The 16,265-nt window shown below is 40.7% G+C and overlaps 1 long non-coding RNA gene across 1 annotated transcript in view; it reads right to left on the bottom strand.

Moving 5' to 3' along the window:
* Positions 1–12,685, bottom strand: part of LOC131136087 (uncharacterized) — a 30,266-nt gene extending 17,581 nt beyond the window's left edge. The window contains exons 1-2 of the long non-coding RNA XR_009131686.1: positions 12,619–12,685; positions 1,034–1,127 (exon numbers count right to left, since the gene is read on the bottom strand). This is a non-coding gene — a long non-coding RNA (uncharacterized LOC131136087). The remainder of the gene's footprint in view (positions 1–1,033; positions 1,128–12,618) is intronic.
* Between the last annotated feature and the right edge of the window lie 3,580 nt (positions 12,686–16,265).

Raw genomic sequence — 16,265 nt, 5'->3', positions numbered from 1 at the left:
TCTCTCAATGGGGAGGAGCAGCGGTTCTACTCCGAGTTTCTTCAGAATGACCTTGCTTCTTACCTAATCTCAAAGGGAGAGCCCTGACACCCTATAAAGAAAATTCATTCTGACCCTCAGTCTTGTCATTTCAGTCACTATCCAAAGCTCATGACTATAGGTGAGAGTACGGACGTAGATGGATCGTTAAATTGAGAGCTTTGTCTTTTGGTTCCCTCTTCATCACTACGGACCAACGCAGTAGGGGCAGTAGGACCACATCATCTGCAAAAAGCAGAGACCCAATCGGGCAGCCACCAAACCGGAATTGCTGAACCTCTGAACTGCTATTTGACACAAAAAAGCAAGCAACCGCCAGTACCCATCCTCCCACCCAAAGGCGGAGGAAAACTACCCTCTTGTTTACCGGGTTAAACTCTCAACAATTGTCACCCCTGCCCATTGCCCCTCACTGCTGACAACACCTCTCAAGGGGACTGGTTCCAAAGGCCTTGATGTGCGTCGAGGTGAGTCCGACTGTATCTAGCTGGAATTTCTCCATCTCGTGCACCAGCTCAGGCTCCTTCCCCACCAGAGAGATGACATTCCACATGGCAAGAGCTACCTTATGCAGCTGAGGATCGGACCACCAAGGTTCCTTCATTAGGCCGCCAACCAACTCAATCAGCACCCAGCCTCTTTGGAGGTGGGTGAGTAGTGAGCTCTTGAGAGGGGCCCCATGCCTCTCCGGGCTATGCCCAGCCGGTCCCTATGGTTGCACGCTCGCCATTGTGCCCCACATGCTGGCCGGCTCCAGAAGGGGGCCCTGGTGACAAACGAGGGAAAAGCTAAGTCCAGGTTATTTCTCTTCAGGACTCACACAAAAATACAGTGGTTACTGATGAGCTAATAATGAACTGAGGAACTAAGGCACATAAATTTAGGGTAGTTAATTAGGAAGTAATGAGGAAATAACAAGGAACTAATAAGTAGTGGTTAGGGTTAGAGTTGGGTAGGTTTGTTCCTCATTAAATATTGTAATTTTAAGTGTTACCTCTCTTCATTAGGGTCTGATGAGCCACTCTGTCAAGCCTCTCCCCGAGGACCTGCTTGTCATGGGTGACAATGAATTAAGTTGCATCATTTACCTAGAAAAAGCAGAAAGTGTCAATTACTTTTTCCTTGTATTTTTTTTTCCTGAAATGTTCATTTTTGTTTAGTGTTAGTGTTTTGCACTTCTCAGCCTCTGCAGCACGTTATTGTTGGAAATGGACAACACTCAGAGATCTTTAGGCCTAATGCGCTGCCATACATACAGCATCATCATTTCATGTTGCAGCATGATAATCCACAACCTCATGTTCCAAGAAACACTACACTATTCTTAGACAAAACATTCCTTGTATGGCTCACACAGACATGTCACCTTTTCATCGTGTTTTGGATATACTGAGGTACGACAGCTGGTGACAGTTACTGCCAATTTTGCATAGCCTTGCAGTTTATGTCCCACTGTATGGTGTATGTGAAAGTTTGTGTCTAAACATGTTCTTTGCTCAAACCATGACCACAATCAAAACTGGCAGAAGCCAACAAGCTTTCTAAAAACAAAGTGGAAAGTGTTCACAGTATGATCAACAGCATTTTGTGGAACACCTCATCGTCATATATTACTGATCGTGACAAAAAGAAAAATGTCTGTACAATGACAGCTATCTTTGAATCAAATGTGATTGTAATCATTTTCTTATATTTGAACATGCATACAAGTTACAATGAAACATTTCACATGATTCCATTCAGTTCCACATGTCCAAAAGGTGTAGGAAAAAGCAAAGCTCATTTACTCCACCGCCCCCCCCACACACACACACACAACGCACCTCCCCATCCATTTCACATCTGTTGCAGTACTGATATTCACTTCCTGCATTCCATATGTGATTTTTTACGACAAAAGTGATAAGGTAACATAACAGTGTAGTGATGTCATTATTAAGATTTTTCACAGTCATAATAAATAGTAATTACATGTGTAATAATAAATAGAGATAAACATGACAGAACAAGTTCAAGACTTCTTTTCTTCTTTCTTGTATTTTGCAAACATCAACTGATCTTGTTTCGAGTTCGCTCATTTTAATAGATTAAGTTCCTTACTTAATCCGTTACATAATTTGATTCCACATACAAAAATGCTGTAGGTTTTTAACATTGTTCTCACAGATAAGTATTTCAACTTTAGTTTTTCCCTTAGGTCATATTTCTCCTCTCTTGTAGAAAAATATTGTATGATATTTTTTGGGTAATGCGTGATTGCTAGCTGTATGCATTATTTTAGGTGTTTAAAGTATAACTATATTTTAATATTTGTGATTTAGAAAATAAAGAATTTGTATGTTCTTTATATGCGCCATTATGCATTATCCTCACTGATCTTGTTTGCAATACATTTAGAAGATTGCTTTCATCGTTATTATTCTCCCATATGTCCACACAATAAGTCAAATATGGTAAAACCAAAAAGCAGCAAAGAAGATAAAGTGATTTTCCAGAGATTTCCAGCTCATATTTTCATCCACTATGATCATCAGAAATGTATATTCATTCACCCTTTCCATGGTATGATTGTATATTGCACATAATTCCACTGGCATGGTGGAAAATGAAACTATTTGTGTTAAATTTAGAGTACAAAGGACGTGCTTGGTTACATTGTAAGCTAACATGTAAGCTCATATGTCAGCATGGATGTGCTGTTTATAGGGGATTGTTCCACATAGTGAACATTGATAAGGCTCCTGAAAATAAATCTGTGAAGACAGTTAAATTAGGGATGCACCGATCAATTGACCACCGATCAGTATCAGTATGATCGGCACATGCCAATAAATGCCTAGCAAAGCGGATTACAAAAGTTACCTCTCCCTCATACAATTACAGCATGCAGCCTGTAGCCTGGTGCACTCCATGACCCCCGTATTTTTTTCTTTTTAATTTTTGAGGTGATCTGTTGACGTGTTCTATGCTGCTGACATTGTGTTTTACAAGGCAGATTCTGTACCACACCTGGAAAAACCATCCCTTACTCCTCCTGTCGATTAAGTGTAATGATAATTCAGTGACTGACAGAAAAAGAGGACAAACACTATGTTTACAGCTGTGTCCTCGGTGTCCCCATTGCAGTATGTACCTATAGAAGACAGTTGAATCGGTGCATGACAAAGAATAATAAGCAGGGACGATCTAAACATCATTCATCAACCACAAGTATTTCTATATCCTCCAGTGGCGATGCAGTCAGCCGAAAGCAGTAGAACAGTGGAGACATGCCATCTATTGTTTGGTTTGTCTTGCACCAGGTTTCAAGGAATGCAGTGTGCCTGGGAGCATGACGGCTATTTGTCAGATACGTTTGTGAAATTATCTCAGGTTAACTGCTTGAGTGCCTACTAAGAGCCACTGTCCTCAAGGACACAAAAATACAGTTGCACAAGATTTGTGCCATATTGTGTGGAAAATTGTGTGCCTGTTTTTACCGGGCATACGCTAACCAATGTCCTCTCAGCTCTCCATGTCATTCAACACACCAGGCATTTAGAGCTAATAATTTCAACAACTTTTCTCCCTTCCTGTCAATCTGGGCTTGCAACTTGGGAAAATAAGGCCATAAATATTTGACATTAACTGAAAAACACGCTGACCATGGCGTACACAAACCCAAGTTCCACTGTACACATCCCAAAACATGAAAAGAGTGCGTTCACTGCTACACAATTTGTGTGGAAATATGTGTTTTGTAGTGGTAGGTTACCGGGACATAATTCACCCTGGAACAATCGATAGGGGAGGGGTTGCCACCCGGAGGAGTTTTCCGCTTCCTGTTGTGGTTGAGAGACGGGGGCTTTCATGTCTTACGTAGCAAAGAGTGCAAGTTAATGTTTGCAAGAAAAATAAAGTTTTCTCCCAAATTCGACACTCCGCCTCAGACTCCAGTTCTTCTGCGCTTCTGTTTCTTAATTTCACCGTAATGTGTCTGCTGATTAAAAAGAAATAAGAAACACCATCATTCAAATTTCAAATGTAGACATATGGCTATAGCAAATTGATGAAAGGTAACGTCAGACTACACAGCAGTATGACAGCTTTTGCCTCAGGTTGTGAATTTCACGAGGCACATCATCAACATTGTACGATGGTTATTGAACAGATGATGGACATGTCTCGTGCTAAACTATAAGCCACCTTTGCTATTTTTCCTTCTTAAGTTGTTACAGCAACTCTTGAAAAGTTGCTAAGGCAACTTCAGAATTTTGTTTCACGATTTTCCAAAAACATAAATTCTTAAATCATGCTCTTATCTAGTTTAACATGGCCTATTATTAGTAAAGAAAAAAATCTTAAAAGGCATTCAAAAGACGTATTCAGTACTATTTTACACCAGGTTACTGTATTGTTCGGTGAGACACAGACGCCCTAATAAAAACACGGGCTGCTTTTGCAACCATAACCCACACAAAACTGAAACTCAACTCTGAACCCCGATGTTGCTTCCTGTCCACCTCTCTTTCAGGTTCCCTTGGGAACATGCAGATTTATAGTAACACACACAAGCATGACTCTTATATATGTATTCATGGCTTATTTAATCTTATATGACTGGTATATTGGGTATTATACGTGTAAAGGTGACTATAAGGGTGTTATTTCATATCTAAAGGACTCTAATATCTAATATCTCTAATATCATATCTAAAGGAAACTAATAATGTTTGAAACTGAAGGGCTCTAACTAAAGGGCTCTAATAATGTTTGAAACTGAAAATTTTTTTCTATACCATTTATCAATAGGGACTCCTACTTTGTGGAAATTAACTTCTGACGGTCGGGTCTGGAAGCAATTAACTGTGATGAAATAGGATGAAAGAACAGGGTTTTCTGGTCTTCATAACTGACATTATAGATTATCACAATTGCCCTTGATTGCTGTGTGCTTTTATAATGGTGACAACAGAGAACAGTGAAGAGGGTGGAGTGATTTGTGTTTAAAAATTTAGTATTGCATGGACCTTCAATATAGTGCATTCTCTACATTTATCTGGGCTTGGAACCGCCACTGGGTCTCCATCATTGGCTTGGAATCCGCGCCATCTGCACGAAAGGCAGAAATGTGTACCATTACAACACCAGTCCTGCAATTTATGCTGTACGTATATATTTAATGTGAGATTTACAGCTCATTGCTTTTATCTTTCATGACGAGGGCTGTTCTGATTGATCGACAACCGGTTCTAGATTTGATTCATATGTAAAATCTATCTATTGTGATTTGACGCTAGATGTATAAAATTGACCTGGCTTGAATTGAAACATGAATCCCCATAAATCTGTGCTTAAATGTTATATTTTTGCATTTACTCTGAAACAAGCACGGCAGCGCATGTTTTTTGCAGCCCTGCAAATATAAGAGAGAAACAAAAATACAAATAAAAAGGAGGGAAATCTTGGCAGAAACAACTACATGGCTACAGTTACAATGTGCCTCGGGCTGTTACTTGGCTCAATCCACATTGTTAAAGCTGTCACTCACCAAGTCAAACAGATATGCCAAGAGGCAAGAGGCAAGGCCTCCTATAAAGATGGATGTATTCTTGGCACCTGTCCCAAAAGCAGTTTAAAACTTGTGTATTTATCTAGCTTGGAGACACACAGGTTTATACTGGTGCTAGGTCACACCAGAGATTTTCACATAGCTTTGAGCGAGTCTTTTTTTATGGTGAAGTCTTTCTTTTGCTGATTTGGATGTATTGTTAAAGTAATAGTTAGGGATGAGCTGGATACTTGTTAATCTTGATTATGCATTTTTGCCGGACTATGAAATGAGTACATTTCGTCATTCGTCATCCATATTCATGCTCATTAAGTATTCCCTCTTCACGCTCTGTGATTGGCCAGTCACACACAACGACCGCCTCTCCCGAGACAGACGCTGCAATCGGCGGTCACAGAGGAGCTGAGTGGCATTTCCTGAGGCTCGTATTGCATTGGTCACACTGCCTCAACTTTATTAGGTTTTCTTCATTCATTCATTCATTTTCTAGCGCTTATCCTCACGAGGGTTGCAGGGCCGCTAGAGCCTATCGAATCTGTCTTTGGGCGAGAGGCGGGGAACAACCTGGACTGGTCGCCAGCCAATCACAGTGATTTTCTTCAGCTCGCCTCTATTTCAGTTTGTATTAAAAGGTACTTGGCAAACTCGTAATGTACACGGGCTTGTGTGACATCAGTATTCATCAGGGGGACCATGAGCGCTATTTTCCTTGAAATGTATTTTTGTCTTATTCCATGAAGTCATCATAAAACAGTTGTACTACTTACTAGGGATGGGCGAGTATACCACTATCTGTATCTGTATGCGCACACTGAATACAGATACGGATACAGATAATTTAGATGGGTGAATAGATACAGACACAGATAATGGTGTAGCCGCTCATCCCTAATTGTAATACTAAATGCAATAGCCTGAGTTGGCAGCGCCCTGTGTACGTCAAATATTAGCACCTTGTAACCACTGGATTGTACGTAATGTATGTACACATTGGGGTAACTGACACAGCAAAGTGAATGCAGAAATGTAAAAAAAAAATTGTAGATTTATTTTCAAGATGCTCAAACTTTACAAAGGATTATGTTACTTTGAAAAAATATTCCATCCATCTATTTTCTACCGCTTATGCTCACAAGGGTCGCGGGCGTGCTGGAGCCCATCCCAGCTGTCTTCAGGCGAGAGGCGGGGTACACCCTGGACTGGTCACCAGCCAATCACAGGGCACATATAGACAACAACCATTCATACCTATGGACAATTTGGAGTCGTCAATTAATTGGAAACCGGAGTACCTGGAGAAAATCCATGCATGCATGGGGAGAACATGCAAACTCTACACAGAGATGGCCGAGGGGGGAATCAAACTCCGGTCTCCTAGCTCTGTGGCCTGTGCACTAACCACTCATGCACTATACAGCCACCTGAAAAAATAATAATAATACTTCCAATGATTAATTGAATATTTTTGTTAAGCAGGGGTCACCAACACAGTGTGGCATAGCTCCTCAGAATCACATAAGGTGCCCGCAAACATGCTTTATTATTGTCAGTTAATAATGCTACGTTCACACCGACGGCGAATCGATGGGCGAGCAAAGCGGCGGCAAAGCGTAACAAAGCTTAATGAAAGCGTAAAGACCGTAATACAGCGTAAGAAAGGTTTGAGCAATTCGGGACATTCGGCAAGAGCGCCAAAAATTTTTAATCCTACGTTCACACCGACGCCGAATGTCGCGCTTTGAATCGGCGACGAATTCGGCATCATTTTTCAAAAAATCTCACGATCTCCTCAGATATGTTTATGCTCTGTTAAGCTCTGTTACGCAATGGAAAATTTCGAGAACCCGACTGCATCCCGCCTCTGATCCAGAGCATAATAAAGATGCAGCAGATCCATTGATCCTTTGAACCAAGCTCTGTTAAGCTTTCCTACGCTTTGAGCAAAACTTTGATAAGCTTTGTGACGCTTTGATAAGCTTTAATACGCAGTTAACAGTTTAAAAATTTTTGGCGCTCTTGCCGAATGTCCCGAATTGCTCAAGCCTTTCTTACGCTTTATTACGGTCTTTACGCTTTCATTAAGCTTTGTTACGCTTTGCTCGCCGATTTAATTCGCCATCGATTCGGCGTCGGTGTGAACGTAGCATAAACTGTTTAAAAATTTGAGGCTTAAGTTGGTTTCTTGTCTGACTGCAGCGTCTTCGTTCAAGATGCAACCGGGCACTGTGTCGCCCCCCCTCTCACCCCTGTGCTTGATTTACCGTTGGGTGACTCAGCAGTGACAGGCAACCAAACACAGAGACACCTCCCATTAGCATTTGACAGCCCAGCCGGCAGGCATGAAAGCCCATGCATTCCACAGAGAGAGCAGGAGGATGGCAGAAAGAAAGAGGAGTGCTGTTTGGTTATATTTGCAGGCCAAAAACGAGACCATGGCAGGCTGTATAATTTGTAAGAAGGCTGTAAAGACTAAAATGTGTATTGTGCTAATATTTTATATTTACTTATAAACTCTGCCCAAATTCTTTCCTGAATTTTAACTGACCAATAATCTAAAAGACAAATCACAAAAAAGGAAAATATGATTAATTCAGAAGACATTCATTCAGATTTAGATTGGTTCAGGTTGATGATGCAGCCGCTTTATTTTTTTTTAAGTGTCAATATCGATATCAGCGATACTGGCCGATTATTTACTTGGTATTGGTTCAATACCAAATCTAGCGGTATTGAGAGAACACACCACTAGTTACTGCACCCCCTAAACCAGTGGTTCTCAATAAATTTTTGTCATGCTCCCTCAGGGAACAGAAATGTTTTCACGGCTCATTCTGAGGGATGCCCGTTGCGATATCTGCAAGTAACCAGCTGCCGTTAAAATACTATAGACGAATTGATACTGTGTATTTAATTTTTCTGTACTGTATAGACTGGACTGGAAACTGAAATGAGGAAAATGCAACAAAATGGAGAGTCGCAAAGCCTACCATAATCAAGAGTCAAAGTGTAACAACTGTATTAGCAGGTCTGCACTAACACTGAAAGTACTCCCTGCCTCTTAGCCTCCCCCCCGTTTTCCATGACACTCCAGGGGGGCCTGCCCCACTATTTGATAAGCAGTGCTATAGACCAACCCCTATATCACACCCCAGAACCATGCATAATACTCTTTTCCGCTACATTTACAAGTGAACAGGAGGGCATGTTTCTCAATATGCATTGACAATTGAGTCACTTTACGCGTAATGGACAACGTTAGTAACTTGTGAAGGCGTTCAAGAGGCATTAACATCTTGAGTACAAAGATAAAAAGGAAGAGGCCGGAAGAAACCACAAGAAGAACACAACTGCCTTCACCACATAATTTTTCTTCAATAGATAGATCAGTCATGAGGGTGGGTTATGGACTCGGTTAAAGGGGAACTGCACTTTTTTGGAATTTTGCCCATTATTCACAATCCTTATGTGAAACATGAAAACATTTCCCTTTCTGTGCATTATGAAATGAGAAAACAAATTAATAAGAGATAGATCAATGGCACATCATTGAGACACAGCTACATTGACGAACAAAAAAATGCCAAACATTTCCATAACTGACTTGTATATTAACTGAGCTACAGTGATAATATTATTGTAGGAATACGTGGAGTACGATGTATAATTTCTATCACAACGCCTCACTATAGGCCTCACAATGCCTCAAGCTAATCCCTTGTAACGCTACCTAATGATGCTGGTACTGTGTTGTTAGTTTTGAAAAGTTAAATAAATAACGTAATAAAGTTAAATAACGCGAGGTTATAAATCATGCCTCACACCTGTATTGATGAAGGCTGTGACAGTAAACTGAATAGTAGGTCAATAGCATTCCACCAGTCTTTCAGCATCTTTTCGGCATCTGAATGAGAGTGGACATTGTAAGTAACTGTTTAGTGTGTGCATGTTTCACTATAGCCTGATCTGCCTAGCACACAGCAACATGATTCTCTGCCTGGAGGGATGGTGTGTTTTACCTTGTTGATGGAAGTAGGGTTAGTTCCGATCAATGGGTCTGTGAAATCAGTGCTCCGAGGAAAGACTCTCCGGTCATGTTTTAAATCACCAAAGTAGGGCAAAATACTGCATTACATGTTATCATGAACGTACTTGTTCATGCATGACCACAGCATATATCGCACATGGATCAGGCATTTTGATGACGTCCTATCATGGAGACAGGGATCTGACAAATTCTGAGCCTGGTGATTTTAAATGTACTCTTTTCATATTTCTTTGGGTCATACTGATGATTTTTCTAATTTACAGTATGCCTTTATTCCGCACCATTTTCAAGCAACAACCTTTTGAAATAGTAATGTCAAAACTGAAAAACACTCTAGCGCCTACAGGGTCAACAGTTGCATTATAATTAATCTTAAAATGAAAGCAAATAATTTTTGCTCTGAATTACATAATGACAATTATATTTTTCCGACAATATAATTTCGGAGGAATACACTGGAATAAGTTGTGATCTGTGACCATGCATTTCTTGCTCTTTTTTTTGGTTTCACAAATATCTATTTTAACAGTTGCTTGGTGAGCACCTATGTTTAAGCTAATTGTTTTGGCAAGGTTTCCTCTGCTTGGGCTGTGTTTTATTAGTGAGCAGTTGTGCCAAAAATTGTGTTTAAACACGTATTGAGTGAAATTACTGAGTCACAACCCTATCCCTTGAGGCCAAGGTTTAATTCTCTAAAAAGTGTCTCTTAAGCGACGCTACGTCTGCTTCCTGATTTTGGTGTGATTGTTGCTTGAGCGGTTCTCTCACAAGCAACCTGAGTGATGGAAAGTGTCAACAAAAACAGCAATGCCAATCCAGTCACGTGGTAAGCATCTGTTATACTGTGAGTATTTTAAGACGTATCTATTTCATGTCGTTGAACTGTCAGACGGGCTTCTACATTTAACAGTTTTAACCCATCAAAGTAAATAATTGTATAATATTGCATTCATACAGTACAGGGGACTCTAGTTAGTCCGGCATACTTCAGAATCTACTGCCTGTTAACATTTTCTCAATATTGGAATTTTGCCCATTATTCACAATCCTTATGTGAACACAAACACATATTCCTTTCCCTTTTCTGTGCAGTATAGCGCGAGAAAACCATTTAATATAGCAAGCTAACAATGGACCTTAAAAAACCCTAAAAAAAAATCCTACAATATTCCTCTTACATAACAGTTTTCTTCATTAACCAAGATACAGTGATATTGTTATTGTAGCAGCTAACACGAAAAACCTGATGCCTCACATTTGTGTCACTCACAGACGGAAGAGTGGATACCTAGCTCTCAATTTCGCTACAAAGACTCAACAATATGCTCGTTTACTGTCAGCATTTTTCACCTGAGGACTGGGGCACACGTCTTGTGCTGGAAGACACAGCCATCCCAATGAAAGCGGACATTGTAAGTGTTGCCGCTGTATCCATGCTGCATTATTGGCGGAAGTAGCGTAAGTGTGATGTGAAAGTGTGATGCTCGATGTGAAACAATTGTACATCCTGCTGATTTTGGTCGCCACTGTCATTGTGCACGGTGTCTTGCATTACTGAATCAATGGACGCACTTTATCATACCTCTGTTCAACCCTTGTCATCCGCTTTATTGCCCTGCAGTTCTTCACTCTCTACTTGGCAACAACATTTGTCAGCCTGTTGGTCCCAGACTTGCTCTTAACATTCAGTGTTGTCTTTGAGTTTAATTTGGCAAAGAGCTTGCTATGGCTCACAAAATGGCTAATGTCTTTGCTGATAACGTTTGATGTAGCTCTACTCTAGATTGGATGCTTTGCCTTGATTTCTGTAGGCTAAACTTGGGCTGCTTCGATGGTAAGTCAAAACCTTCTTCAAAGAAGGTATCCTTTCTGTCAAAGGTTCATTTCACATTTGTTTTTTAGCCGATTAAGCATAACTTACTGACATTTTCATGGGTAATTTTTTTTTTATTTTTTACGGATTACACTGTTGTGGTCTGTCTTAATTTACGTGTTTAATCCTGTTAAACAGCTATGTCAATGCAACAATCAAGGGTTCACATTACACTGACTACAGCACTTAAACAATACTGTCCTTGACTTGCAGATGAAAGTGAATTGTTCACTTAAACAGATGCTCCAAACCACAGCATTGCTATTGCAAAAAGTTGGTCTTGGCTGTCGGTCTTTCTGATAAAACCCTTCAATGACAGTCTGTAACGGGGCGGCCAGCGAGGGCAGGGCTGAAAGCCCACCGGTCTGCGAGTCCCACAGAGGGTGACCTATTACATAATGTACAGGAACATCTGGCAAACGAATACAAAAGACCAGGGGGTAGTAGTTGGCAAATACATTATATTTTTATTTTACAATCAAGAAAATTTAAAACAGTGATTTTATTAGCTATGAAATATAAAAGGCTGGACACATTAAGGCACTAATTGGGAGGGGGGGATGGAAATAAAACACAACAACACAGCAAACAAATACCAACAAAAGCAATACCCCAACAACACAAAATGACCTTTAAATCAACCACTAACTCCCAATTGGACCAAGTAAAAGTGTATACGTGCGATGGTTGTTGGCCCTCCCCTAAAGTGCATACAATAAGCCCGTTGAGACAGCACAACCCCAGAGCGGCATCTACTGCCTAAATTAAGCCTAACGCGCTTTTGGAGGTTCACAGAAAATGGTAAGAGTAGTGTGCGCAACAAACGCTTAATATAACTAGCGAAACAAAAGCATAACAAGACAGCAGTGGTTTACTGAAACACAAAATGATGAAACACATTAACCACTGCAAACTGAATATAACATATATAACATATATTATATATATATACACACACACACATATATATATATATATATATATATATACACACACACACACACACACACACATATATATATATACATATATATACACATATATACATATACATATATATATATATATATATATCATATATATCTTATATAATATAAGAAAACGAACTACCTTCACCGTGATCTCCACAGCTAAACCAAGTCAGGAGCGATCGGCACTTCTCCGCTGCAGGCGACGCACTGATAGAGAGGAAGCAAGGTGCCATTTAAATAGACCGCCTGATTAGTGCAGCTGCGCACCGTGTCTGCCCATGATACGTTTGGGGGAGTGCTGACCGTCTGACTTTTGGCTTTCAAGTAGATTTAAAGGGGAACTGCACCTTTTTGTAATTGTAATACTTATGTGAAACATGAACACATACGTATTTCTTTCCTGATGTTTCTTTTCAGTGCATTAAAACGAATATCCTGTTTGAAAGCGAGAGATGCGGTTGCCTCGGTGGCAGCCTCTTGGATCGATAAGAATGAGACATAAAGCCTGAGATTAATCGATCATAGAGACATGCACCTGGTATTGCAACTCTAGCAAATGATTGACAGTCAGTCTATTAAACAACACGACATCCTGGGCTACCGGCCAAACCATTGTCAGGCATGTTACAAAGCTAGCATGACGAGAAAGCATGACCTAAGAGCATTAGGTTCACTAGCATTAGCGGAATTAATATCACTTCTGATACAATTTAATCACAAATTATTTACATATTTAAGTGATTTTTTTTTTTTTACTGTGCCTGCGCATTTCCTGCAGCGCAGTGGTTGGTTACAGGATGTTCAGGGATATGATTGCTCCTGCTCCTTTGCACACTTGAAAATAGTCAGAATGCCACATTTATAAAATGTCAGATAAATGTTTACATTTTCTGATGTTTCATGAATCAAGTGACATGCACGTGACTCTTTGACCAAGTAATCTCAAATCTTGTGTATCAAATCGTCTATCACAAAAGAGATTTACATCCCTAGTTCCTACCCTAAGGAGTTTTGGGTAGTGGCCCAAAGGACATGATTGCATATACAAGCAGGCAAAATAAGTTTCCTCCATAGGGTGGCTGGCTCTTACTTAGAAATAGGATGTGACACGGAAGAGGTTGAATGGATGGGAATTAGTTTTCTGAATATTTTTTTTTTAACCAAAAATCTGCACATTTGTGGGGCCGTGCATGCAGAATCGCAACAGTGCGGGAATCCACTCTCTACCTAAATAGAATAATGCACATGACTTACGGGTTGGCTCTACAGTTTTGCCGTCATTCGCCGTAGAAGTTGACAATAATATCCAAAATGACTATATGAACATATGATAACATAAGAACGAAATTAAAACTATAACTTAAGCTTGGCAGTCATATACAACTGAACATTATTTAAGGATGGATGCCCTCAATTGAAACACCATAAGCCCGTATGGAACATACAATGCTAAAGAGTAATATTTAGAACTGAAATGGTTAATTGGAAAAAGGCAAGATGTTGACAGGAGCATGAGAGAGATATTTGATATCATACAAATAGGCGTTAACAGCATTTCTTCATGGAACATTTCTGTCTGAAGGCAGAAATACAATTACAGACAAGGACTATAATATAAATGAGGATGAGAATAATTTGTAACAATTACGCTGTATGGAGTAAAAAACAATTGAAGAGAGAAAAAATACATAGAAAGCGTGGCCCTGACAGACTCAGAGACGCTCCATGTTGAATAGACCCATTGTTTAGACAAGTCCTCCGTGACACAGGCCATTTCATTACAGAATGAGCAAAGACAGGGGGAGGAGATGGTGGTTGCGGTGTAACTCTGCCGCTAGATTCCCCGTTCAAGAACTCCATTCTCTCTCCCTCAGGGCTACCTGCATGGGTAGGAAGACAGCGATATGGGCGACGCACTCTCAAAAACAAACAGGTATCATCACAGTAGCAGGAAGAGAGATAACTGAAAGACACGGGTAACTTTAGAGTCACCGGTATAATATGCCACATCACTCCAGCAACTTAGAAACCGTCAACAGTTAAATCATGCTCTATTGTGACCATTATCTAACTTTTTTCACATATATTCACACAAGATTGTATTTAGCTTACGTTCCCAACATATGAGTTATCCAGTATGGCTACATACACAGTTCACAGTTCTCACAAGCAATATCAGATATACCTCTGCTACGATAGGTGGTGCTGTGTCCTTTCCGGTTTGCCTATTATTTACAAAATACATTACCATATGAACTACTCTGACCTTTATTACAAATAAGGTACATGCTGTTTTGCATTGCATTTGTCATGTTCTTGTCAAATCTGGTCAAAAGTACTGTGGAACAGCAGATTTTTTTAGTGAGGACATGCTGCAGTCGCTTTGCTTGTTACATTATCGTGACCGCAAAAAATCTGGATTTCTCACCCTATATGGACTTTTTTTTTGGATGGTGCAGGACAAAACCAACTAGTTGTTGGAGAGATGCTGGTCTGCTTCCTGACTATTATCAAGGTGCATGAGCAGAGGTGAGTGACTTTTGCACAGCTGTACCAGCTGGCATCTGTTTTTCTCACCCAACTAAACCTAACTCTCATTTGGTTGACCCCACCTGTGTAACAGAGGCTTATTATCACGGACCACCAACGGACCAAGAGTTGAAAGCGCTAGACATCCAGCTATAAGCCAAAGGTCTCAACTCAAATTCAATGCGACTCATCAGGCACCATGTGGCATATGTTACACACATATAAATGAAGACAAAAACTATAATACCCTCAGGTGCATTGACAATTATAAGAATCTAAAATAGACTTTATTTGCAATTGGTATTAAGAAGCAAAATTGTGCAATCACCAGCCCATACATATACAACATACTAAGCAGTGAGACAAGGGGTGACAGGACATGATAATTGGCACAGCGTGGGTGTCACGCTGCGCTGTGACATGTGCTTATACCTCGTGTTACTGTTTGGGGGTACGTCTGGGTTTTGGTGTTATTTGTACCCTTACTGCTCTCCTTGTGCATTTGCAGACGTGGACCTCCCTTGAGTTGGGCGGAGCTACCTGACGGGTGCAGCTGTTGCCAATTCGTCCTAATTTCCAGCCTCCTTCATTAGGCACTGAGCTGCTGCAGGAGGGTGCTGGATTATTCCTTGGTGGACGTGACAGACCAGCTCCGAGCTGTTACTGTGCTCCTGTACCCCTTCAGCACTGCTTTCGCCTCTGCCACGCACCCTCCTACCCGTCCGGTAGCCCGCGTGCCTTTCGGACTACTTATTGTTTCATGAGGTAATTTGTGTTGTGCCTGCTGGCACTAAGTCACGGAGCCCCCTCTTTTGTGATCCCTCGCTTTCAGTTACTTGTGCCTCACTCACTGGACAATTAAAAGACTGTAAAACCTTACCTGAGCCTGTTGTGTCCTGCATCTGGGGATCAAACCGCCACGCGCCCTAGTCCTGACAGTGGGACTGTTAAAAAAACAAGTAAAACACATTGTTTACACACATAGAAAGGGTTCCCAATGCGGCCATCAGAGACCAGACCGAAAAGCCCCACTGCAAAAGTACAGGACGTAGTGTGGATTACCTGTTACGCCGTACCCCTATTGGTTACAACCAATACCCTCCCCATATTCAAATGCCGACGCATTTACTGTTGTAACCCAGATTGGCAGGAGCAGCGAGAAGTGAATGCCTATTGCTAAAATGAAAAACAGATGAGTAGATGCCACATGGATAATTACTGAGGACTACTAAACAAGTATTTTGATTTCCAATGTTT

The sequence above is a fragment of the Doryrhamphus excisus genome, chromosome 9 (assembly GCF_030265055.1).
Source record: "Doryrhamphus excisus isolate RoL2022-K1 chromosome 9, RoL_Dexc_1.0, whole genome shotgun sequence".
Taxonomy (NCBI): Eukaryota; Metazoa; Chordata; class Actinopteri; order Syngnathiformes; family Syngnathidae; genus Doryrhamphus; species Doryrhamphus excisus.
This window is presented reverse-complemented; position numbering and strand designations above follow the sequence as displayed.